This window comes from Micromys minutus, assembly GCF_963924665.1.
Source record: "Micromys minutus genome assembly, chromosome: 32".
Lineage (NCBI taxonomy): Eukaryota > Metazoa > Chordata > Mammalia > Rodentia > Muridae > Micromys > Micromys minutus.
Window position 1 is genome coordinate 22,829,847 of NC_137967.1, and position 24,167 is coordinate 22,854,013.

Here is a 24,167-nt window from a genome sequence, read left to right on the forward strand (position 1 = left end):
CTTGCATTCTCTTTCCAACTCCTTCCAGATTTTTAAAAAAAAGTTTAGTTAGCTTACCTGCAATTCAATACTGAATATAATGATTTCTTTTTTATTTTTATTAGATTCTCTCTGTATTGACATTTGAAATTTTATTCCCTTTGGCCATCCAGTTCCCATCCCACCTTTCCCTCTGCTTGTGTTCAAGAAGGTGCAGTAACTCCCAATCACCCTCTCCACCTCAGTGCCTTTGGCATTCCCCAAAATTGGGATACTATGCCCTCCCTTGACAAAAAACCTCTTCTCATATTGATGGCAGACATTGCTGCTTCCTGCCACATAAACAACTGTAGCCATGGGCCTCTCAATGCAAGCTGTGTTTCGTGTTCTACTCTATGTGAAGGATTTGGTTGTTGTACAATGTTGTTCTTCCCATGAGGCTGCTACCCCTCTTAGCTCCTAAATGGTGGAAGAAAGGAGTAAGAAACCTAAACCACCCACCACCAGCAATGTCACTGAGAATAAGAGAGAAGCAAACAATTGTTGAGGAGACCAATCCCAGCTAGGCACCCAACACTGAACATCTCCCTCACAATGTCCATCCTAGACACTCATAATAATAGCAAGGGCATAGGAATCCCTCACTACTCTCTTGAATATCATCAATTAAGTTGCACTGCACCCACCTCATTAAAAAAATTAAAATAAAATTAAGAAAGTGAGAAAGAAGAACAGAAGGAAGGAATTAAGGAATGAAGGAAGAAAGGAAAGAAGGAAGGAATGAAAAGCGAGAGACAAAGAAGGAATGAAAGAGAAAAGAAAGAAAGAAAAGAAAACAAAGAAAGAAAGAAGGAAGGAAGGAAAGACCACAACCATAGCTTCATTTATGACCTGTAAATTAAATTTCATTGTGAACTAGAATGGTATTGTAAAAAAAAAAAAAAAATGTTTTGAGGGGCTCTGAGACTTTTCCAAAACACCCATTTTTGAGAAGTAAACAAAGACAGAATTTACTGGCTGGAACACTGCCCACTGTACATGACCATTTGACAGAACTACTCATGAGATAAAGAGAAAAACAAAGAGAAAATTTGGGGGTTGCAAAGTAAATCATGACTGATTCGGCATCTACTTAAATTGGTCTAGAGTTTGATGTGTTCAATGTTATGGACTGGAAGGATGCTGTTGGCACTCTGCCATGACATGCTTGACAGTTTCTGGTAAAGGAGTTCAGAGCTTAAGCAGTGATTACAAATGAAGGTGAGATGGAAAGTGTAAAGTAAGCAACGGCCACTTCCATGGGGATGGTCCCAACATCTCTGTACTCCCTGCCCTCTCCTCCAAGCACCAAGCCCACATATTTACACTGTCTACTGGACATATCTTCTTGAATGTCCCACAGTTTTTTCAGGGAAGACTGGGGTGCCCATCAGGCTGAAGGAGCAGTCTTAAGTAGATGGGCTTCAGTTTTTTAAGAAGTGCTCTCATTACGGCAGTGGGAGGAGTGTCTTTCTGGAGGAAAATATTGCAGACAGAACTGTTCCCACCATGCTAAAGATAAATATCAGAAGGTAGAACAAGATGGAGGAGAAGACAATGATGAGGAGGATCCTAAGTGGAGTCAGAAGAGTAAACCAAAATTATCTCTGAAAACTGACTCCAAGGAGGATGGAGGAGAGAGAGATGATGAAATGGACAACAAACAATATGGAAGGATCCTGAGGGGTTCTAAGAGAGTCAGAAGGAAAAGGCATGTGGACTCAGCCATCTTAAAGCAGGGTTTACCTCCTAAAGGCATGAGAACCTGATGCTGGACATCCTACCTGGAGGAAGAGAGAGCTGTAACTGTGCTTCTAAGCTGTTCAAAGAGCACCAGTCTTTCCCCTACAACAAAAATGGATTCAAAGTCAGCATTAAGCTTGAAGGCATGGACCCTGAACACAAGGCTATGTACTGTGTCCTCACTGTGGCTGGGGTTTGTGGATATAGGGTTAGCTTTACTTTGACGAATATTCTGATTGCTATGCCTTCTGGGTAAACACAGATGCTCTGGACACTCACACAGTGGCTGATATGAGAAGACTGGCCATAATCTCCGCCCTGCGAAAGGGTATAAAGATGAAAAATTTAATTGGCAGTCCTTACTTAAGACATGAAAGGCCCAGGTTGCACAGAAGCCATTATTTGAAAATCAGAACATAACAGTGATCACATCAGGTGTCCGAGTTGGAATGAAGCTTGAGGCTGTAGACAAAAAGAGCCCTTCTGTCATCTGCGTTGCTACGGTAACAGAAATGGTGGACAATCGGTTCCTGGTACACTTTGACAACTGGGATGAGAGCTATGACTATTGGTATGAATCAAACAGTCCAAACATTCATCCAGTTGGTTGGTGTAAAGACACAGAAGAACACTGATTACTCCACCAGGCTATTCACATGTGAGCCACTTTTCCTGGGACAAATATTCAGAAGAAACCAATTCTTTTCCTGCTCCTGCAAGAGATTTCAAAGTGAAACCCCACGTGGATTCCAGAAAAAGATGAAGCTTGAAGTCCTGGACAAAAAAACCCAGTGTTCATCAGAGTAGCAACTGTCATGGAAACGGATGATCACAGAATAAAAGTTCCCTTTGGTGGCTGAAGCTGATGCTATTAAAAAAGAGCCCCTCCAGTGTAGGGTCTCTATGAGAGTCCCGGCCAACAGAGAAACCCCAGACCCGAGATCAAGAGAAGCAACAGCAAGAGGCAGTTTATTTAACGCAGGACCTGTGGACACACTAGTCTTTCTGGGAGAACTGGGCATGCCTGGCACTCAAGAAGAGCATTTCATTTATAGGGGCTGGGAAGCAGAAAGCATGCTTACAGAAACAGATGCATGGTTAAAGGGTCTTGATTGGTTAATTCAATCATGCTAGGGTTTAGAGTGACAACATGGCTGTTTGTCATAATGGGTTTCCTGAGAAATCAGATATAGCCCTGGGCCAGCACTCTGGATAGTCCCAGATACTTCTTGTTCTTTTTAAGTTACCCATTTTGGTCCATCAGGCTAACTTCAGATATCCTCTTTGGCAGAATGTTGAGGCCCCACCTTATTGTCTCACTTAGCCTTCTGTAATGGCTGGATTACAGCAGCCAAGTTTTTCCATATGGCTGCTGGGGGTCTTTCATTTCCTCCGTTTTCTTTTATCATAAGTAAAACCTTTTACTTATTTTCTAGTTTCAACCTCTGTTTGTTTTAGTGCCTGATATTGATGGGTGAGGACCAGGGTCTGGACTACAGATACCCGTTCCTTTATGAAATGAACTAGGCAATTTAAAATGCAAGGGATGAAGATCAGTAACAGGAAAAGAATAATCAGGGGACCCATGAGGGTAGAAAGAGTAGTGAACCATGGGGATTTATTGAATCAACTTTCAAACCATCCCTGTTGTGTCTCAATGTTTCTATTTCTCTGGACCAATCTTTGTCTGAGCTCTTCCATTGTGTCCCTTATAACACCAGTATAGTCTGCATAAAAACAACACTCTTTTTGGAGGGCTGCACATAATCTTTCTTCATTTAAGAAAAGCAGGTCTAGTCCTCTCCTATTTTGTAGGACCACTTTAGATAGTGATGTTAAGAACTTTTCTAGTAGAGTAATGGTTCTTTCTCTTGCTTTTAGGTTCTCAGTTATGGCAGCTTGTAGTGGTTTAAGATGGCTAGTCTGCATTTGTGCAGCGGCTCTTGTCCCTATTCAGGCTGCAAAACCTCCTATTCCTAGCATGAGAGCAATGGTCATGCTAATAGGCTCACTTTTATACCTTTGGTGCTCTTCAAAGAAGTCAAGAACAGTTTCAGAAAAGTGATAGGTGATTTTCGGCCAGAAGTGGACTAGGACACAGTAGTCTGAAGTGGAATTCAGGACACGGGCTGAAACACAAGGGGTCAGTTTGCTATTGCTTACATAATAGGTGCCATTGGGAGAGGCTAAATAATAGATACCAGGATATACTGGGATGGTCTGTTTGCATAAACACTCGAGGGGAGCAGAGAATCTACTTAAACATAATCATTGTCCAGTCACCTCTGGGAGAGAAAGCTTGGAACTAGAGAGGTTGAAACACTCAGTTGGAAGGTAAGCGGAATTGGAGTACTTGGCATAAATGGCCATGCCTTTATAATATGGGGGTCTAGAGACTAAACACAACCAGCAATCGCTGGCCTGGTTCAGTTCCGAATAATTGAGGGCTAGGTTTCAGAGAACTTTCTCAATCATCACAGGTACTTAGTAACCAGTCAATCAATCAAATCATCTTATAAACCATGGACTCCCACATGATTACTTTGCTTTAAATTTAAAACTTGATGGCAAATGAATTTACTTGACAGATTCTTCCAGGAATCACCAGTTCTAGAATAATATACTAAACATAATAGCTCACACCTGTATCCACCAAATTTAGGAGGTTGAGGCCGAAGATTTGTCTTGAGCTGGGGCCAATTTAGAATATATATCAAGCCTCCACCCCTACTATATGGCTTACCCACTTATACCAACACTATCATTCCTCGAGAAAATAGAATATTAACTTTTCTGATATCCCCTTTTCTGGGAGCCTTCAAGCCTGGACAAGGTAGTTGTGATGTACACACAGTAGAAATCTGATAATAGTTATAAAGTCTGAGGATGTCAGGAATTTCTAGCTTTCTAGCTATACTAAAAGGTGTTTAAGACTTCTGAAAAGTCCAAAAAGGTTTCTTGAGGGTAAAACACTGCTGGCCAAGATGAGTGACAACTGTAGCCTAACAGCTGGGACTTAAGCAATGTGCTCTTTGCTCTCTATCAGATGAAAATGCTGGGCTCTAACATTCAGCCTTCTAGCCAAAAGACATAAAAACAAAAAGAGACACTTAAAACAGTGATTATAATATTCATCACTTAGATGTAAAATGGTTTTTATGAGTGTTATTTAAGGAAAAAGCAAAAAGATCCTAAGCAGGAAAGAGAAAAATTATTCTAAATGTGGAAAGGAAAAAAATATTCTAAGGGGAAAATTTTCCTCCTCTTTACCTTTTATCTCTCTGTCCTTAGTACTTATACATCTTTCAGAATACATAATCACATGGTACAAAGTTCATCACAGGGTCAAAAAAATTCAAATAATTAATTTAAATACAAGTTTATACCACACATTGTTTACAGGCAAATCCTTTGGAGTAAATATCTGGCTAAACATCCCTTACCTTAGCATCACAGCTCTACTGAAATTTTAAAACAATAACTGAACTATTAGTGAAGTTTTGTACAGATAAACCCAGTAAATATTATATCTTCTGTCCTGGCACCCATAATAAATCAGTAGTTCCCTTTTTATGACCTTTGGTTTCACAAACTCTTGGAATGTGCTCTGAATAGGAGAAAGTCTGTTTACCATCTAAGAACAATTAACTGGTGACAGTTAGGAGACTGGCAAATCTCATTGTATTTTTGACTATCTGAAAAGAACCTAAAGTAGACCCCCTATAAAAGAGCTCAATAATCACTGATATAATTTTAGGAATTCTTACTGGACCATCATTAAGACTTAAGAATCATTGATGTGTCTATAGAGCATCACTACAATAAAGTACATCTTCGTAGATCTGCAGAGATCTACTCCAAGTGGGTGTGATATTACTTAGTGATTGTTATATATGTTTAATAATAACAGAAATAATATCATAGCAGGTATCTTCCATAAAATCAATTCCCCTACATTGTTGCTTAATAAGAGTGAACCTTACACAGATATTCTAATTATAATAATATGAGCAGGACATCTCAGGATGGTCACCTGCTAGTCATTAGCTTGTCCCAATATGGCTCTTGATGTCCTTTAAATAGTAAAGGTTTAATGATGAATAATTATTGGGTGACTGAGATGATTAATAAGTAAGAGAAGTGTGTTTGTGTGTTTCTGTGTTTCTGTGTGAGTGTGTGTGTTTCTGTGTGTGTGTGTTTGTGAGTGAGAGAGAGAGATAGAGATAGATAGATAGAGAGAGAGAGAGAGAGGGAGAGAGAGAGAGAGAGAGAGAGAGAGAGAGAGAGAGAGAGAGAGAGAGAGAGAGAGAGAAAGAGATTTTTATGCAGTGTGGGGTGTTGAACTCAGAGCCTGGTGCCTCCAAGAAAAATTTCCTATACATAGATTATGATGGTATACATCATATATTAGTATGATATAAGCATATTTGAATGTTCAAACTCTTGTGAAGAAATATGTTAACATACCTTATATAGACTGCATAGGTATGTATGAAATGTGAATAGAATTCATTATGTAAATATTGTGTATTAGTATGAGCATGACTATATATTTTAGGAACATGATGAATGACTGCACACATATTCATGGGATCACATGGGTGGCATCATGCATGATGGAATGTATCGGTGTGAACAAGTGGTTAGGTGATTCAGGTCTGTTGCTATGATGCATGTATTTATAATTATATATACATGTTATTAGTGCATATAGGATGCTGTGTGCTTGTTTACATACATAATTGGATGAATAAACAGAACACACACAGAGCTGTCCCAACATTGGCTCTTATCATCAGTCTTATATTATCTTGAGACCTGAAATCACTGAGGATTCTTAACATTTTACTTACCCATATTATACTTCTCTCCCTTTATGTCTGGTTTGATAATCACAGGGTAAAATGGCAGCAGCAGTAAAAGCAGAAGAAACAGCAATCCCTGGGAGGACAGACAAAGTTTGTCCTATAAAGAATGTATTGGACACATCACCATGTCCTTTCCAGATGATTGTAGATACCATTTAGGTAACTTGGTTTCATATGGCTGAACTCTATCCACCCAGGTTCACGTATCATAGCAGTAGCTACTATTTCCATTGGATTCAGGCATCAGAGTCTCCCTTATTCAAGGCCCAGTAACATGAACAACTGGCCTCTGAGCTCTTATTAAATGACCTATGCCCTTGCCTGTGTTTTCTGCTCTTTTCCCAAACCAATGCCTCTCTAATTTCCCATTTCAGTGAGCAGAGATCACAGGTACAAGCACGTGAAATTCTCGGATCAGCAGTGAAGACATTGAGCATTTTCAGTGCCTTTCTGCAGAAGGCAGATGCCAACAGATCTACCAGGATCAGTCCTGGGGTTTGTCAATTTGGAATGTTATTTCACACACAACTTGGGTTTAAAGTTCTTCACCTAACAACTCTGTTTTTCCAGGCTGTGGTTCTACTCTCATTTATTTATTTTTTTTTACCCAGATTAGTTATCATAAAACAACACAGTAGCTACAAGATAACATAACCAGTTTACTTTTTATTTTATCATAGAACCAGATTCTTATTTCTTTTATGTTGTTGTCTCTTTCAAAATATGGTTTCTCTATGTAGCCTTCACTGGCCTTAGGATTTCTCTGTAGACCAGTGATGTCTTTGCGTAAGAGAGTCTGCCTACAAAATGCTGGATCAAAGGCCTTGGTCTAGAAGAAAAACAAGAGTACACCTACTCCACTGCATCCCACTTCACACCATGCCTCATTGTCTCCAACATCTGATTCTTTATCTGTCTTATAATAATTTTTGAAACTCTCATTTTCGTTTCCTAAATCCTGAGCTGTGTATTAAATCTAGATGTTTCTCTAATTTTTTTCTATTATTCTATAAATATTGAGTCTTTTGTGGTTGTTTTAGTTTCCTCTTTTGTTTGTGGAATATTTGCTTATCTTTCAAGGTAAGGTTTCTGTGTAGCCTTGGTTACCTGAAAAATATGTGTAGACCAGATTAGCCTAGAACTCTGCCTGCTGGTGCCTCCCAATTGCACTACAGACTTAAGCTCACTAGTTTTTAAAATATGTGTGTGCAGGAGGCAACATGTGCCTCCATTTGTGGTACCTACACAATGAACTGTTACTCCAAAGTGGGCAAAGACCTAAGGGTTTGAAAGAAAGACACAAGTCCATTATTCAGGTTACCTGAATGTTTACTCCATCTTGAACAGCCTTCTTTCAGGATACCCTGCAGTCAAACTACACAGACTGCAGTCCCAGTATTATACACTCAAGTAATTACAGGTGATGTATGCAAATTTACTAGCTTTTGGATGGAAGTTACCCACTAGGGTAAAGTTTGTAAGCTGAGGCAGCTTCAGACAGGAAGGGCTTGTGTGGAAATATCCTTGTGACTAGGCCAATTAGCATAGCAAAAGTGCAGTGTGTATCTCTCCTAGGGTCCAGGCTTAAAAGTGGGCAGTGTAAATAACCCTAAGCAGATATGAGAATTAGCCAATTATTCCACACCAAAAAACAGCAAAAAGAACTGAGACCGGCAATCTTGGGAGGTAGGAGGTGAGAGAACCCTCAAGGATGTGCCAGAGACAGGGGAATAAAGTCTTAGAGCTGAAAAGAATAAACCTTAGATAGAATCACTTACAGTGAGGACAGGGAACTTGTAGATCCCAACTCCAGCAGAAATACAGGGCATCAAGTGAGGGACCAGATTGCCACCACACAGTTCAAACTCAAATCCATAATTTTTTCTGTGTCTTTTGGGCTCTGTTTGCTGAGTCATGGGTGGGAAGCCTGTGAAGAGTTTGGGTGTGGCACAAACAGCTCTCTACATATCCTATCACTGAGGAGACACTGGAGGAGCAAAAAACCCACAGATTCCATTAGGTCTACACACAGAGACCATGGCTCAAAAAAAGACCAAATACCTGATTTTTATTGTTGAAAATATTAAAACATGCTGTGAATAAGAAAAAAATAAGTGCACGTGCACGAATATTTGAAAAACCACAGTACTTAACTGTGTGGTGCACATGCCTTTAATTGTATCACTTGTGAGGCAGAGCTATGGACAGGTCAAGGCTGACCAGATCTACAGATAAAAGTTCCAGATAGACAAGTCTTCAAAGAAACCTTCCCTTGAAAACAAACATAAAAATACCAGCAATGAAAAAAGGAAATAACAATTATCCCACAATTCATAATATAAAAAAAATGAACAGAGAGTATCTAATTCTAATACAAAACTACACACCAGCTAGAAAGTCAGGTATCACTGGACTAAATCAAGAGGTTGAAATATTCCTCTTCAGATGAATGAAGAATCCTAAGCCCAGGGCAGAGTGGGATATACTAGACTGCAGTTGGGTGGGGTAGGGAAGTGTTGGCAGTCTTCTGGACAAATGCCTTTAATCTCAGAATACTGTAGGCAGAGGTATGCAGACTCTGTGACTTGAAAAAACACACTTGTCTACAGATCAAGATTACTGTCAGCCGAGGCTACTTGAAAAACCCCTATTTTAAAAATAACAATAAAATTAAAAAGAAAAAAAGAAAAATGCCCCGTATTTGAAATGATAAATAAACTGGGTGTATAGCATGGTAATATAATGTTGCTTCATAATATCTTCTCTGGAGAAAAAATTCTAAATGAGGATAAAATCACAGCCATAGAAAAATTAAGTTGTTACATAAAGAACTATATATCCCAAGTTGTGAGTGGAGTAACATCCACACTTGAGAAAATCAAATGCTGAACCAGCTAGATCTGTAGACTAAAGCCTTCTCTAGAAACATGCCTTGCCTCTAATAGTGCCCAGTTACTTAACTACTGACTCTTGAAATTCACAGTCTTGTACTGTGATCTTTGACCCAAGAGTCCAATTCAAGAATTGATCTTGACAGACTTGGTGAAAGCATCAGATGTCCACAGGAAGCTGGGGGAAATAATATATTCAGAAAGTTTCAATGAACCTTAGGAAAAACCATAGGGTTCTTAGAACACTATCCAAATCACACAGATTTCAAAAATGCACTGAACAGGAATGAGGAGAAGTGATTGTGTCACAGACCTAGTGCTGCCTCATCATAGAATTTGATCATACCTGGCTCTAGGAAAGGAAGTGCTAGTCTTTTTTCTGCCTCAGTTTTCTTCCTTAGGAGGCTTACACGTAGAAAGGCTGGGGAGTCATTTCTAGCTTTTTTATTTCTTAGCGAAATCAGGCTAAATCCCAACAGAGTTTCCTTTAAGGCTGTGAGCTAAGAGCCCTGTGCCCTGTGGGAGCTGCTTCTGCTGCTGCTGGCATCTTTCATCTTCTTTCTTAGTCCCATTTTCCTGATCAGAAATGTAACTCTTGTGCAAACACCTCTAGGCTGAGGTTGATAGTTTCAGGTGCCTTCCTTGTGTTCTTTTGGTTAGTGTTACTGGTTTTGTTCCTTAACTGTTGAGCTTCAGAAAATATGGGTCTTTGGTAAATGTACTGTTGGAGAGGAAGCTATACCTCTTGGGAAATTGATTATTTCTTTACTGGGTAAATTAGTATTGTCAGTTTCTTCCCACCAGCTCTCATTTCCTAGATAAAAAATTGAACAATGATTGAGCACTAGGGAATTTCCTCCTAAGAAGGCCTAACCAGCACAATGCATTACTCTACAGAGGCCCATAAAATAGACACCATCTCTGTAAGCTTTGTGTAGAGTGGAAATTCCCCAAGGAACATGCTTGATTTAGCCACTTTCTCTCTCTCTGTACAACATTTCTAGCTTGATTCCTAGACCCCTGATAATGGAAGAAAATTAGAAGTCCAGAGTATGGAATAAAGTCACACAAAATCAAAATAATACTATAATTTTCACATATTTCCCTTATTATATTTTTAAAAATACTGAATTAATTATTTTTTAAAGTTAAAAAAAGCCATAAGAGATGTTAGATTCCCTGGAGCTATCATTTAAAAATGTGGGAATGAGCTGCCCAGCCAGAGGACTGAGAACTCAACACAGTTCCTCTCTAAAATATAAGTGCATTGTTTCCTGAGTCCCCTGCAACCCCATGCTTACATCATTATAAACAGAACACATTAGGAAATGGTTGCTCTAAGGTGATGTTTTTGAATTCTCATTTTTGAAAGATTTATATGTTTAAATAGTATTTTCAAAAAAGTTCTCGAGGTGGGTATTTAAGTTATTTTGATATTTAATACATAAAGCCTAAGCATTCTCAGCTGGTAAGCTACCACTGACTTATAGTAAATCCAATAAGTTCTCAAATCTGGAAACCCTAGCACTGAATGAGAGAAGTAAAAACAGGCAGATAACAGGGTCTCACTATGCAACCAGGATAGCAGCACAAGTGAATCCCTGGGGCCAAGAGAGAACACTTGTATCAAAATATATGAAAGAGAGTGATTGGGAAAGTTGTTACACACACTGTTCTGGCCTCGAGCTGTGACTAGAGAGACACACACAGAGATGACACACTGCCATTAGAACTTCTGGCCTGCCTGCAGAAAACTGAACACCTAGAAGGGACTCAGGAGAGCTCTGGATACTGAGCCCACTGCTGAGCCCACACTCTCTACCCACTAATTATCTGGGGAGAAACTTCCAGGAACTCTCAGTGTGCAGAGGCAACAGTGCAGTCTGGGATCATACCTGTCTGGCCTCCGTCTGTGCCCAGGGCCACCAGCAGAGCAGGCACAATATTATCAGGACTCACAGCATGCACATAGAAAGCACTACTTTTAATTTTTCTGAGATTGCCACTATTTCTCTCACAATTTCTTTCATTTCATTTGATTTTCTCCTCAGCCCCCTCCTTCCCTCCTATTTAAAATGCACTAGGTCATATTAACACTGCCCATATGTGCACAGGGAAGAAATATCTATTTGAGCATTGGCATTGTGAGAAGGTTTCCCAAGTTACTCACTCATAGCAGCCTTAAAACCCAGTCAGGCTTTTTTGCCTTCTGAAAAGCAGCCTTACAACAGGACTTTGCTATTAAGCCTAGTTTCAGAGGACTTGTGGAATCCTCATGCTTATTGAGTCAACCTGGCAACAATCAAACCATCTTATAACCCAAGGAGACCCAAATAGATCACTTCAGTATAAATTTATACTGATGTGCCAGTGAATTTATTTGACAGCTTCTTCCAGAAACAACCAGTTCTGGAATAACACACTATACATAATGGCTCATGCCTGTATCATAAAATTTTGGATGCTAAGGCAGAAGGTTTGTCTTGAGCTTTAGATCAATCTAAACTACATATGATGCCTCCAGCACAACTATATGTCTTACCCATTTATACCAACGATAACATTTTTCAATAACTCCTCTGATGTCCCCTTTTGCTGGAAGACCCCAACCAGGACTGGGTAGTCAAGAATTACACATAGTAGATCTTGGATAATGGCTTTAAAGTCTGAGTGTCTCAGAACTCTCTAACACTTTAGCTGTACTGAAAGGGGAATATGAGTTCTAAAATGTCCAAAACATTTCTTGCGGTTTCTGGGGGTAAAATGCTGCTGCTTGGGTGATTGAAACCTGATGTAGCCTAATAGCAGGTGATTACATAGTAATGTGGCCTTTGTTCTAGCTCAGCATGAAGTGCTAGGCTCTATCTTTCAGCCTGCTAGTCAGAAGGCTGAGAAAAAAAAAGGGGCCACTTAAAAAGTGATTATAATATTTATTACTAAGTTGTAAAAATTTCCTATGAAAGATATCTAAGGATAAGCAAAAAGATAATAAACACGGAGAGGGAATAATTGTTCCATGTGGAGAAAACAAACAAACAAAAATTACTATGCAAAAAATTAGTTTCTCCTATCTACCTCTCATCACTTTGCCCTCAGTACTTTTATATCTTTCAGAATACATGATCACATGTTACCAAATTCACACAAAAATCAAATCAAAAACTGAAATAGAAATTTACAACAAAAATATTCACATGCATTTCCATTAGGAGTAATTTTCCAGCTAAACATCCATCACCTGTCTGAGCTCCACTGGTTCACTGAACGTTTAAAGCCAAACTAGGCTATTAGTTAAGTTTTGTATAGATTAACAAATTCAATATTTTATTCTCTATCCCAGCACTAATAATAACTCCTTAGTTCCCTTTATAAAACCTTTGGTTTTACAACCTCTTGAAATATGCTCTGAGTAAAAGAATGTCTGGTCACTATCTAAGAACAATTAACTGACAACACACGGGAGATTGGCAGAGTTGTTATTGTAGTTATGTCTATCATAAAAATATGTAACACAGTCCCATTATAGAAGTGACTAATAATCACTGATATGTCTTTAGCAATTCTTATAGGACCATTGTTAAGATTTAAAAAGTCATTTATATGTCTTTGTAGCCTCACAAGAGACAGTAAGTACACTTTCCTAGATCTGCAGTGATCTGTTCCAAGTAGTGTGCTATTACTTAGAGATTATTATATATGTTTGATGATACAGAAAAAAACATATTATAGCTGAATTCCTTCCTATAATGACTTCTCTTACAGTGTTGCTTAATAAGGGTGAACCTGCCATAGATATTATAATTATACCAGGCAGGCCAACTCAGGACAATCACCTGCTAGATATTAGCTTGTCCATTCTGACTCCTGACATGCTTTAAATAGTAAATGCTGAGGAACCATGATTATTTGGTGACTAAGAAGAGTAGTAGGTAAGAAAAATGTGTGTGTGTATGGGAGAGGGAAACAGAGAGAGAGAGAGAGCTGAAGTGTGTGGAGTTGAAGTAAGAGCCTTATGCATCCCAGAACAGTGCTCTATACATAGAATATGATTGCATGTGTTATATATTAGTATTATTTATGCAAGTTGGATGTGCAAATTCATGTACATAAATGGGTTAACAAACTATACGTGTATTGCATAGCTCTGTATGAATTTTAAGTACAATGTATTATGTGAATATACTATATTAATATGTATATGCTTGATATTATATTAGGATAATGCACCATTGCAAACATATATGTCATCAGATTTGTGTGTGCATGCATCGAGGTATGTTTTTGTATAATGTTTGACTGCATATATAGTTTTCAGGTTAAAAAGTTCTGGTACTCATGCATTTGTTAATAATTTGTTACATGATGCTTGTCAGGTAATTTACACATGAATGTATAATTATATGCATTTTTGTATACACGTTATTAGTGAATATAAGTTGATGTATGCATGTTTACATGTGTAATTGGTAAACACATCACACAAAGAGAGCTGTCCCATCGTTGGATGGAGAGTAGCATTATGTGCTTCTTACAATCAGTCTTATATTTTCCTACTACCTGATAAAAGTGAAATCCTTTAACATTTGTCTTTTCTCTATTATCGGACACTTCCTTTAAGTATGGTTCAAAAATTACAGTGTTAAATGCTAGAAGCAGTAAAAGTTGCAGAAACTACAGACCCTGGGGGTAAGAAATAAAGTTATTTCTATGGAATATGTTTTAGACACATTCCCATGACATTTCTGGATGAGTCTAGATACCAATTATGAAACTCAGATTCCAAGAGCTAAAGTCTATCTAATCAGGGACACCTACCATAGCAGTAGCCAGACTATCCATTGGAATCAGGCATCAGAGTCTCTTTTGTTAGAGGCTAAGTAAGCTGGACTACTGACCTCTGAGTCCACTTCCTTCAGTCTCTTATTCCATGAGATATCCAATTCCCTGTGTTTTCTGCCCTTTCCTCAACCTATGCATCACCCTGTTCCCATTCCAGTGAGCAGATCACTATTGTTCTCCACAGTGATCCTGCTGAGAGATACAGCACATATTCTCCTCTCTGGAACTTCCTCCTATGGAACCATATCTATCTGAATCCCCCAACTCAGAAGGAAAACTCCATCCGGGACCTGTTGCCACTGTTCACTATCATTCTTCTAACTAGTGTGCTTTGTGTGGACACAATGAGAGAGTATTTGCCTAGCCATACAAAGGCTTCCTGTGCTAGGCGGATGAGATATTCAGAGCACAGTATTTGCTCAGAATAGAACTGAGGGGTTGGGGAAAAGAATGTGAAAGGAATGACTAGAAGGGGAGCACTGGGAGGTATGCAAAAGCAATAAGTAAAATAAAAACAAACCAACAAATTACATTAATGTAAAGATAGAGAATGGTATCCACTCACAAAAATGAAATAGTACAAGGAATTCATTTTAAATTAATTTGTTGTTGTTATTTCAATGTATGGTCTCTCCACGTGTACCTGGCTGTTTTGGAACTCACTCTGTAGACAAGGCTTCTCTCCAAATTAGAAGAACTGTTTTTTGTGCAGAGGGGTACAAGAATTAGAAACTGAAGAAAGGGAGCATTAAGAAGGTTGAATGCCAGTGCATATACTGAGATGGGGAACATGGATGAAATATTTGGAGGCTGAGCCAAGATGGTATCAGTTTACAGTTTCCAGCCAAAATCAGCATTTAGAAGTTGCTAAAACAGTAAAGATAAACTGATGGGTGTGGACACTCACACCTTAAATCTCTGCTCTGGAGAAGGAGGCAAATTCCATCTGGTCTCTGGGAGATTGCAGACTATCTGAATCTATAGAATCACCTCAAGGTCACACCTTAAGAAGGTGTGGCTGAGGAGTTGTAATTGACCTCTCTACAGAGAAAGCAGAGTGTTACAAGGAAGAGATTAAGGAAGGAGGTTTCAGAATGGGTGGGGAGGGAGGGAACAATAATCCAAAGATATTTAAGTCCAAGTCCTGGGATCAAAATCCACAAACACCAGCCTGCAGTCTGACAGAATGCAACAACCTACTGATATTCCTGGTGAGTTGTCCTGGGGAAGCTGTATGAATAGTGTAGTTGGTATGGGGAAGATTATGTATTATTTGGGGAAAAGTTGAGAGAGAATGAGCCTGCTTGAAGCAGCTGTATGACAGTTCCATATTGAGGTCCTTCCCAGCCACAGTCTTTCTGGGCTGAGGTTTCTGTAATGACACAGGTGTTGTTTGTGGGGTTATTTTGTATACAAAAATTATGAATTTAAAGGATGCTGCACTGCTAAGCTTTTATGTTATAGATATTGCTGATGAAATTAATCATGATTTCAAATCAATATTTCCATCTTTGTCATGCTTACCGAATGTCATATGTAGCTTGATCCTGGGCTTATATTTATACCTGTCCATTTTGATAAAACTTGCTTTTAACAATATCAGCATATTAGTGGACAAAATACATTATATGAAGATAAAATGACAACAAAGTAGATATTGATTTAACAGTCTTGTAGCCAAGGACAGGTAATATTCTGCAGAAAGCCTTAACAACCTAAGAGTGTAGCATGTTGATTTTCAGAATTCATATTCCATGACAGGTAAGGAAGACAATCTTATCAAAATTCACTAAGATAAGCACAATCATGCTTATAAAATATAATAAAATCAATATTACTTTGAGGGGGCTAACTGGCAGAACAAAAAACTAGGCTTCACATAGTAATCAGAGAATAGGCCAGGACAGTAAAGAAAGCTCAGATGATCCACTTTTGGGGAGGCTAGAATAAAGAAGTATGCCTCAGGCAAGAATATGTTTTTTGGTACTAGAGAGGAAAGTTGGCCCAGATACCTTGTTCATCTTTTAAACCCTTAAAAATCTAGATCACTGGAATTTGTTTACTGTCCTGCTTTTTCCTTGATATATGTGTTATTGTCTTGAAAGTTCATTTAACATGTAATTAACATTACTTAAAAGTCATAAAAATTACATATAAGCAACCTAGAAAAAAATACCTCAGCCTCACAACTGTCTGGTTTCATGCTATCAGTATTTTTTTTTTTTTTAAATGGCCATTCTAAACACAAGGTGAATAGTAGAAATAACAGGCAGATAGAAGCAATACCAGACAAGTTGCCAGGTCTTAGACTGAGATTCTGTATTTGTAATCCTGCCTCCTGTGAAGATAGCCCTGAATCTTCTGCATAGTGGTTGGTGTTTAATTGATTGGAAAGCAGGAAGGTGAGCTAATGAGGTCTGTTGGATCTCTTTGACCATTTTATTTCTACTCCTAGGTTTTCCAATGCAGAATGTTCCCCCAACACCTCTATCTACATATTGGATCTCTGAACCTGAGTTGTCAACATATCTCCCAGAGCCTCAAGAAACTCTGGTGTTTCCTTGTCACCAAATACCCCAGAGTTCTCTATCAACTGACTGTCTTCAAATGCCACAAGGGGCCCTGATGCATGATTACCTTCCAATGCCACAAACTCAATTTCATGAATGTATACAAATGCCACCAATGTCCCCAATGATCCCAGGCTTTCAGGGGCAGCACTATGACTTTACTCCACACATGGCACCTCAGGTCCATCCCAGGCCACAAGTTCGGCCAGTAGCTTCTACCAGGGAGCGGAGAAAGCGTACCAGGTTTATTCGTGAACAAACAAGCAAGCTGAAAGATTTCTTCTTGAATATGTCCAAGTATCCTTCATTGAAGCAGCGTGAGGAGCTGGCAGAAAGCATTTCTGTGACGGAAAATCAGATTCGGGTCTGTCCCCTCACTTGTCCTTGTCCTATCTAAGTCACTATAGTCACTTCCCTGATAGCCTCATGGACCAGCACCCATCACTTGTGACCAATTTGTTTTTTATTGTTAGGTGCCGAGTAATAGGTTCCTAGATGAATTGACTTGGTTCTGAGTTTCCTAGCAATGTCTTATGGTAAAACTGTGCATGCTCTTGGTATTCTCAGATACCCCTGAACAAACTAGAGCCATACTGGTGCTTCATTAAGCTTCCATTTGTCTAAAGATTGGGATTTTCTTTGAATCCTATGATCTTGAAAGTCAGAAATTCCCATTCACTGCATAAGTTTTTTTCCTGCCCATATTATGTTCTTCCTCTTGTAGAATTTTCAAGTCATTGTATTATATCAATTGAAGTCCAAATATAGAGAAATAAAGAATTTCACTTTCCACACAGCAGATTCACATCCAGGACCAAGACCAGTGTGTGGAGTTCTGTTTCTCTAATATCTCTATTACTTGTTTATTTCTCCAGTTATGGTTTAAGAATGAGAGGGCCAGATTAAAAAAGATCAAAGAGAATCCTGAAGAACGTCTAAAGCAACCAGAAAATCAACTTGAAGGAGACCAAGCTGACTGCGTTAGCACAGGAGGTCATGTATCCTTTAATGATGGGGCCAGCAGTGATCCTGTGTCCTAAGCCTGGCAGGTACTGGCTCCATTCTTCAACCCAGATACTCTAGCATCTTCCCATTTCTTCCCTAGATTCATTAAGGCCTGTGGAAAATTCTGGGTGTGATTCTGTCTGCCATACACAGACTACAACAAATGCCTACTTTTCTTCCAAAAAATCGATGTACTCAATTCCATATGTAGCAGTTAAAGACTCTAGAGAATAAACTGCCGAGAAAAGACTCAGCTATAGCCAGAGCTTAAGGTTCCTACAATCTCATAAGGCCACCAGCAACTCAAAATCCCTCAAAACTGAAGCTTTCAAGACGCACATAGAACCAAATATATGTATACCAATAATAGTACCACATTCAAAGCGTCTAGATGTTACATCAAACAAGAATCACTGTATATACGAAATCTATTTTGTCAGAACTTTGCATAACCTTGCTTATTAGAGGTTATTTCTGAGAATCCTTTTTCCCTGTTTAAGTTGTTTATTGTATGTTTTACTTTGGCAAATATTTTAAATAAAGATGTGTCCACTTAAATTCCATTCTTTTCTATATAATAATTACGTACAGATTGAACTAGTCATTTTCTCCTTTTTGACTATCTGTTGCTTGTGCTTTGATTTGTATTTACAGTTTTTATTGAGCCTTAGGTAAAGAAATTGTGTTGAAGTTATATTAAGTTTTGGCTGGATGCCAAATGATCACTTGTCCTGCCTTGACATTATTGTGGTATTTTCTATTGTTCACCCTTTGATGAAAACATTTGAGAAGTGACAGCTTCATTTTGTGGGTAGAAGGAATAGAATCCATTTGGGAATATTATGGTTTAAGACAGGCAGCTGTACGTTCTCTGAAATTTAATGAACTGACCAGCAGTGAGTAACTTGGTAGGCTTACAATATCAGGCATCAATTCTTTTTCTTTTTCTTAGGCAATGAATACAATGAGATGGCTGTTTGTAATTCCTCAGATTTGTGAGTCATTATTTTACCCTCAGATTATATTGCTGAGACTGAATTCTGTGACAATATTTCTGGGTAGTCCTAAACAAATGTCTTCTCAACCCATGTAGGAATAGATCACTTAGATTCAAGTATTACCAATGAACAACTTGATGGACACTAAGTTCTATTGGTGTAAAACGTAAGAATATTTGTGAGAAGTTACTTACAAGCAGTAGAATCACTCAAAACTCAAAAATTATATATGCAACCAAAGCCTGTGGCAGAAAGAATGACTGCTCATTAAAGCAGAAAGGGTATCTAAGGCAGTTTGTGACTGGCTATAGAGTGCTTTCCTGGTTGCTCAGGTGATTTGAACCTAGTCCAATTAGCAAGGATGAGAATGTCTGAACAGTCTTAATTTATATAACTTTTAAATTTAGAAGACCTAGTGAATCTGCTCTGGTCATTGACTTGTGGATCTATTGAGATACTTACTTCCTAAACTCAAAAAACTTAGTATAGAGTCTTGGAGCTTCCAGTCCTTAAAACATCCTTTATCATCCACCTTCCCTTATCTTCTTCCTTATTTTCTTGTTTGGTTTTTGTTCATTGTTTGTTTGAGGAGGCATAGAAGAACATGTCACCATATGACTTTGAATAATGTGGAAGAAAAAATGCAAACCAAGTTTGCCTAAAACACAAAAATATGTCTTGGGTGCTGGGGCTAAAGGTTTAGCCCACCTTTTCTGTTCCTTCCTTTATTAATGCTATCTTCTCTTTTGCATCCTTTGTCTTGAGCTAGTCTCCACAATGGAAAGAAGCAGTTCTTCATAAGAGCTGATCATTTGTGGGTTCAAAAGGCTTCACAGGTAAGGATAACTAGTAAGTGCTTTTCTGCCTTGGCAGCTGGCATAGTGATTTTTAAAGGTTTGTGAGAAACGGTTCCTCTTTGAACCCCAGTAGACCAGTTGGCCTTGAACTCCTACATCTGCCTTTCCCAAGCTGGGATTAGAGGTGTGTGACAACACTATTGAAAACTATGAGAGCCAGTTCTCAAGGAGGAGGCTACCAGACAACATGTGGTCTCAAGTAATTTAATCCCAATATTCAGGAAGAAAACATGGATCTTTATGTTCTATGCCAGACTGCTCTACATAGATATATTCAGATCACTGAGAACTACATAGGCAGGACCTGTTTCATTTGCTCTATTATCATATGTGTTCTCTTTACATCCTGATTGCCACTGTCCTAAAACTGCTCTCCTCCCATACCCACACACTAACTATCAAGAAGGGAGAGCTCCCGCCACCCTCATAAAAACCAGTTCAAGAACATCAAGTCACTGAAGAACCAGGACATCTTGACTTAATTGGTCAAGTCACCTCAGTTATACCGACAGGCAAGCAAAAATGGAGGAACAAAGAGCCCCAAGTTCAGGTGTTTGTGAACTCACATAAAGACTAAGCTTCATACCTGCTACACATGTGGGGAAGATGAGCTTGGTTGATCCCATGCATGCTTTTTAGCTGTTGTCTGAGTAAGAGCATGCTTTAATATAATATAACTAAACAATATGAATCTTTAAGCATCATCATCATGTTTTCATATGTCTCTACTCTCTTTTGCTCTGTATCCCTTTCATTTTTTGGTCTTTTCCTCTGAATAGGCCTCTTCATTTTTGACTTACATTCAACCCTCTCTATTCATTTGTAATACTTTCCTTTTATTATGATCAATTTTGGATATGATTTTTATTGATTTATTTTATGTGGCTGAAGACTGAACCCTTTGTATTATGTACTTGGTACCAGTGTTTCATCACTGTACTATGGATAGCCTTATTAATGTAATTTTTCCCTTATTTTTGACGGTAATATAATCATATCGTTTATCCTGTATCTTTTTTCCATTAAATCCTTTAAACCCAGCCATTTATGCCTCTCTGCTTTCATCAAAACTCTTAGCTATTTCATTAGTGACATTACACACACAAAATAACACAACACACAAATTTTTTTATATATAGACTGCTCTTATTTATAGTGATTCTTGTATGTATGTTTGTAAGGCTGATTATTTTTAGTGTTGAAAATACCATTTGATGTTGCTAAGTCTATTTCGCTCATAAGTTTTCTGAAACTTTAATAATTTATATTCAATTTAATTTATGTAGACTGGACATTTTGAACATGGAGAATTTGGTGATCATTTTGGGAACCCTGTTTCCTCTTGTGTACTTTATGTTATCACTTAATTGATGTCGACCACAAAGTCACACCATGTGGCAGACTTCACATGAAAGCTCTTTTTGAGAGCGGCAATATGCAGTTGTTTCTTTTTTAAGATGGAGAGTGATGAAGAGGAGGGGCTCTGCTTTCTTATGAAAGGAACGAGAGCAAGAGCACAAGGAAGATAATCTACTCCTGACAACAGTGGAAAAATGTCACATCTTGGCTGGTAGTGATGACTTATCTTACTCTCACTAGGTCCCTGGGGCAATCTTGTGGAGATGCCTGATTGCTAACACTCTGCTTGACACTCACAGACAGCCTCCTCTTCTTCCCTGCTCTGCCTCTTGCCTCCTTATGGATATTTAGTTATTTAGTTTCTCTCCACATAGCGGGTTCTTTAGAATACTTATTCCACTTATCACCTACTACAATCTTGTTAGATCAGGATGTCTTACTGGAAGCAGAACAAATTTAGATCAGCTGTGAATGAGTTGGTGGCTATATTGGGCTATGTCATAATGCCTTTAAAATCAGTTTGTGAGTCAAAGTGGTGCCTCTGCCAGTTAAACCATTCACTGCTTGTCCAGAGGGATTGTATACAATTGCCAGCACCTCTGTTGCAGATCATATCTATCTCTGACTCTAGTTCTGGGGGAACTGATGATGTGGCCACATAAGTTCATTTTCAATCACAATACTCAATCACATAAAATGTAAAAAAAAAGAAAGAAAATTAAGAATTACATAAATCTGTTCATACTTGTAAGGAAGCACATGTATGGAAGTCAGAGGGATTTGGTAGTGGGTTTTATCTTCCAACTTTGTCCATCCTGGTTATAGAACTCATTATATCAGACTTATACACCATCACAGTGATCCACTGAGATGAATTAGCTATCCATAGGTTGTGGTTTTAGGAAGGGTTTAATTTTTTTAATTATCACATTAAGATAGCATCTCACTGTATTGGCAATTCTGGAATTCATTATGTAAAATAGGAAGTTCCAGGATCACCTAGGGTCTCACTTAACTCAAGTTTGCCTGGAATAGTAGACTGGCTCATATTAGGTCTTTTTCAATTGCAGCATCTGCATATTTAGAATTAACCAGCCAGTAAGACACCCTGAGTAATATATCCAATGTGTAATCTGTCCACCCACAGGCTTGATAAAGACTAGAAAAGGTGGTTCCATAGCTGAGTCGATACATTACAGATCAATGAATTTGGGTGGTGGGTGTTATTCTATATACACAGACACACAGAATTTCCACAGACATGAATAGTGATATGGACATGGCCTCTAAATCAAAAGGGCTAAGCATGGAGTTCCTGGCTATTGAAGCTGATGTGAACTTTTCTACAGAATAGCCCAGGCATCCATTACTCAAACACCCCCTGCTTTACTCTCATGGGACCATGAGCCTTGAAGGATTAAGGCTCGAAGGGCAATGCTCAATTCTATGTAAACAATCATTCACCCACAAATACACTATGTTTAAACCCACTATGTGAAGGGATTCATCAGCTTTGTTGGGAATAAGTAAAGCCTGAGATACATGATCCCACAATTCCCAATTATTCACCCCACCCCCAACCAGAATGAACAAAGTTGGTGCCTCTACATAAGAGGAAATTCACAGACTATTGTAGACTAGATTATTTCCTAGTGTAGATTCTTCCCTATCAAAACATGGCCTTAAAGCATGCCCTTCACAGTTCTAGCCCACCTTACATGTTTCTCCTCTGAAAGTTGGAACTTGCACTGTTTATTTTTTGTTATTTAGAAAAGACTTATTTTGGGGTGTTGTGGGGGACTGAGGTGCATTTGGGGTAGATGATAAACAAAGTTTCAGACAGATTCATTTTCTCTAATGCTAATACAGAGTAATCTGATTTAAATTCTGGTATTCTTGTTAGTATATGTGCATGCATATCAGGCAGCTCATATCTGACTGTAACTGTAGTTGCAGGAAGATTTTCAGTCTCTGCTCATTGAGTGCATCTACATTCAAATGTGTGTACTCAAGCACACACACACAGAGGGGTGGGGAAAGAGAGAGTGATAGAGAGAAAGAAGAAAGAGTGGGTGAGGAGAGAATGTCTGTCAGAAAAAGAGTGTTGATGGTACACATTTAAATCCCAGAATTAGGGAGACAGATGCATTCAGATATCTATGAGTTCAACGCAAACCTGGTCTACTACTAGAGTTCTAGGACAGCCAAGGCTACTCAACCATACTGACTGATAAACAAATCAAAATAAAAATTATCTGAGCTAATTAAATAACTCTTAAAAATGCTCTAGCCACTAAACCTAAATATATGAGATTTAGCCCTCAAGGCAGTCATGTAAAAGCAGAGAAACTGGTCCTGTAAATGGACTTCTGAACTCCCCTTGCATATTATGGTCTCTGAACACCTGAACACACAAACACATTTAAATTAATTAATTCACATCGCAAATGCATTTCTTCTTCCATGACCCTCTTTCAAAGGACCCCATACTCCATCTTCCCTCACCAAACCCTCTTAGATGCTGCCCCTCCCCAGTTATCTCCAAACCTGGCACATCAACTTTCTGCCAATTTAGGTGTATCCTTTCCCACTAACCATACATGGAACCCATGAAGACAAGAATGCCTGTCTGCTACATATGTGTCTCATTCCAACCACTGTATATTCTTTGGTTGGATGATCAGACTCAGAGTGCTTCCAGTGGTTCAGAATTATGAATACTGTTGCTCTTCCCTGGAGTTACCCAATTATTTCAGGATCTTTGGTCCTTCTCTCAACTCAACCAAAAGTGTCCCCGACTTTGTTTACTCTGTGGCTGTTGGTATTTACATCTGTTTCACTCTGTATATTCTTTGTTTGTTTGTCTGTTTGTCTGGTTAGTTTTCTTTGAATTTTGATATATTTTTCCCACTGTTGTCCAAGCCAACCTAAAAGAAGCTGTGTAGACAAGGCAAAGTGTACAAGACCTTAAAGTGTAAAGAGTACAAGGACTGAAGTTGTGCACCAGTATATCTGGCTA

The 24,167-nt window shown here is 38.6% G+C and overlaps 1 pseudogene across 1 annotated transcript in view; it reads left to right on the plus strand.

Moving 5' to 3' along the window:
- Positions 1-1,244: 1,244 nt before the first annotated feature.
- The window catches only part of LOC308413664 (lethal(3)malignant brain tumor-like protein 3), a 34,487-nt pseudogene continuing 11,564 nt past the window's right edge, over positions 1,245-24,167 (plus strand). Inside the window, exon 1 of the transcript in view lies at positions 1,245-2,603. The product of the transcript in view is annotated as a lethal(3)malignant brain tumor-like protein 3 (transcript). The remainder of the gene's footprint in view (positions 2,604-24,167) is intronic.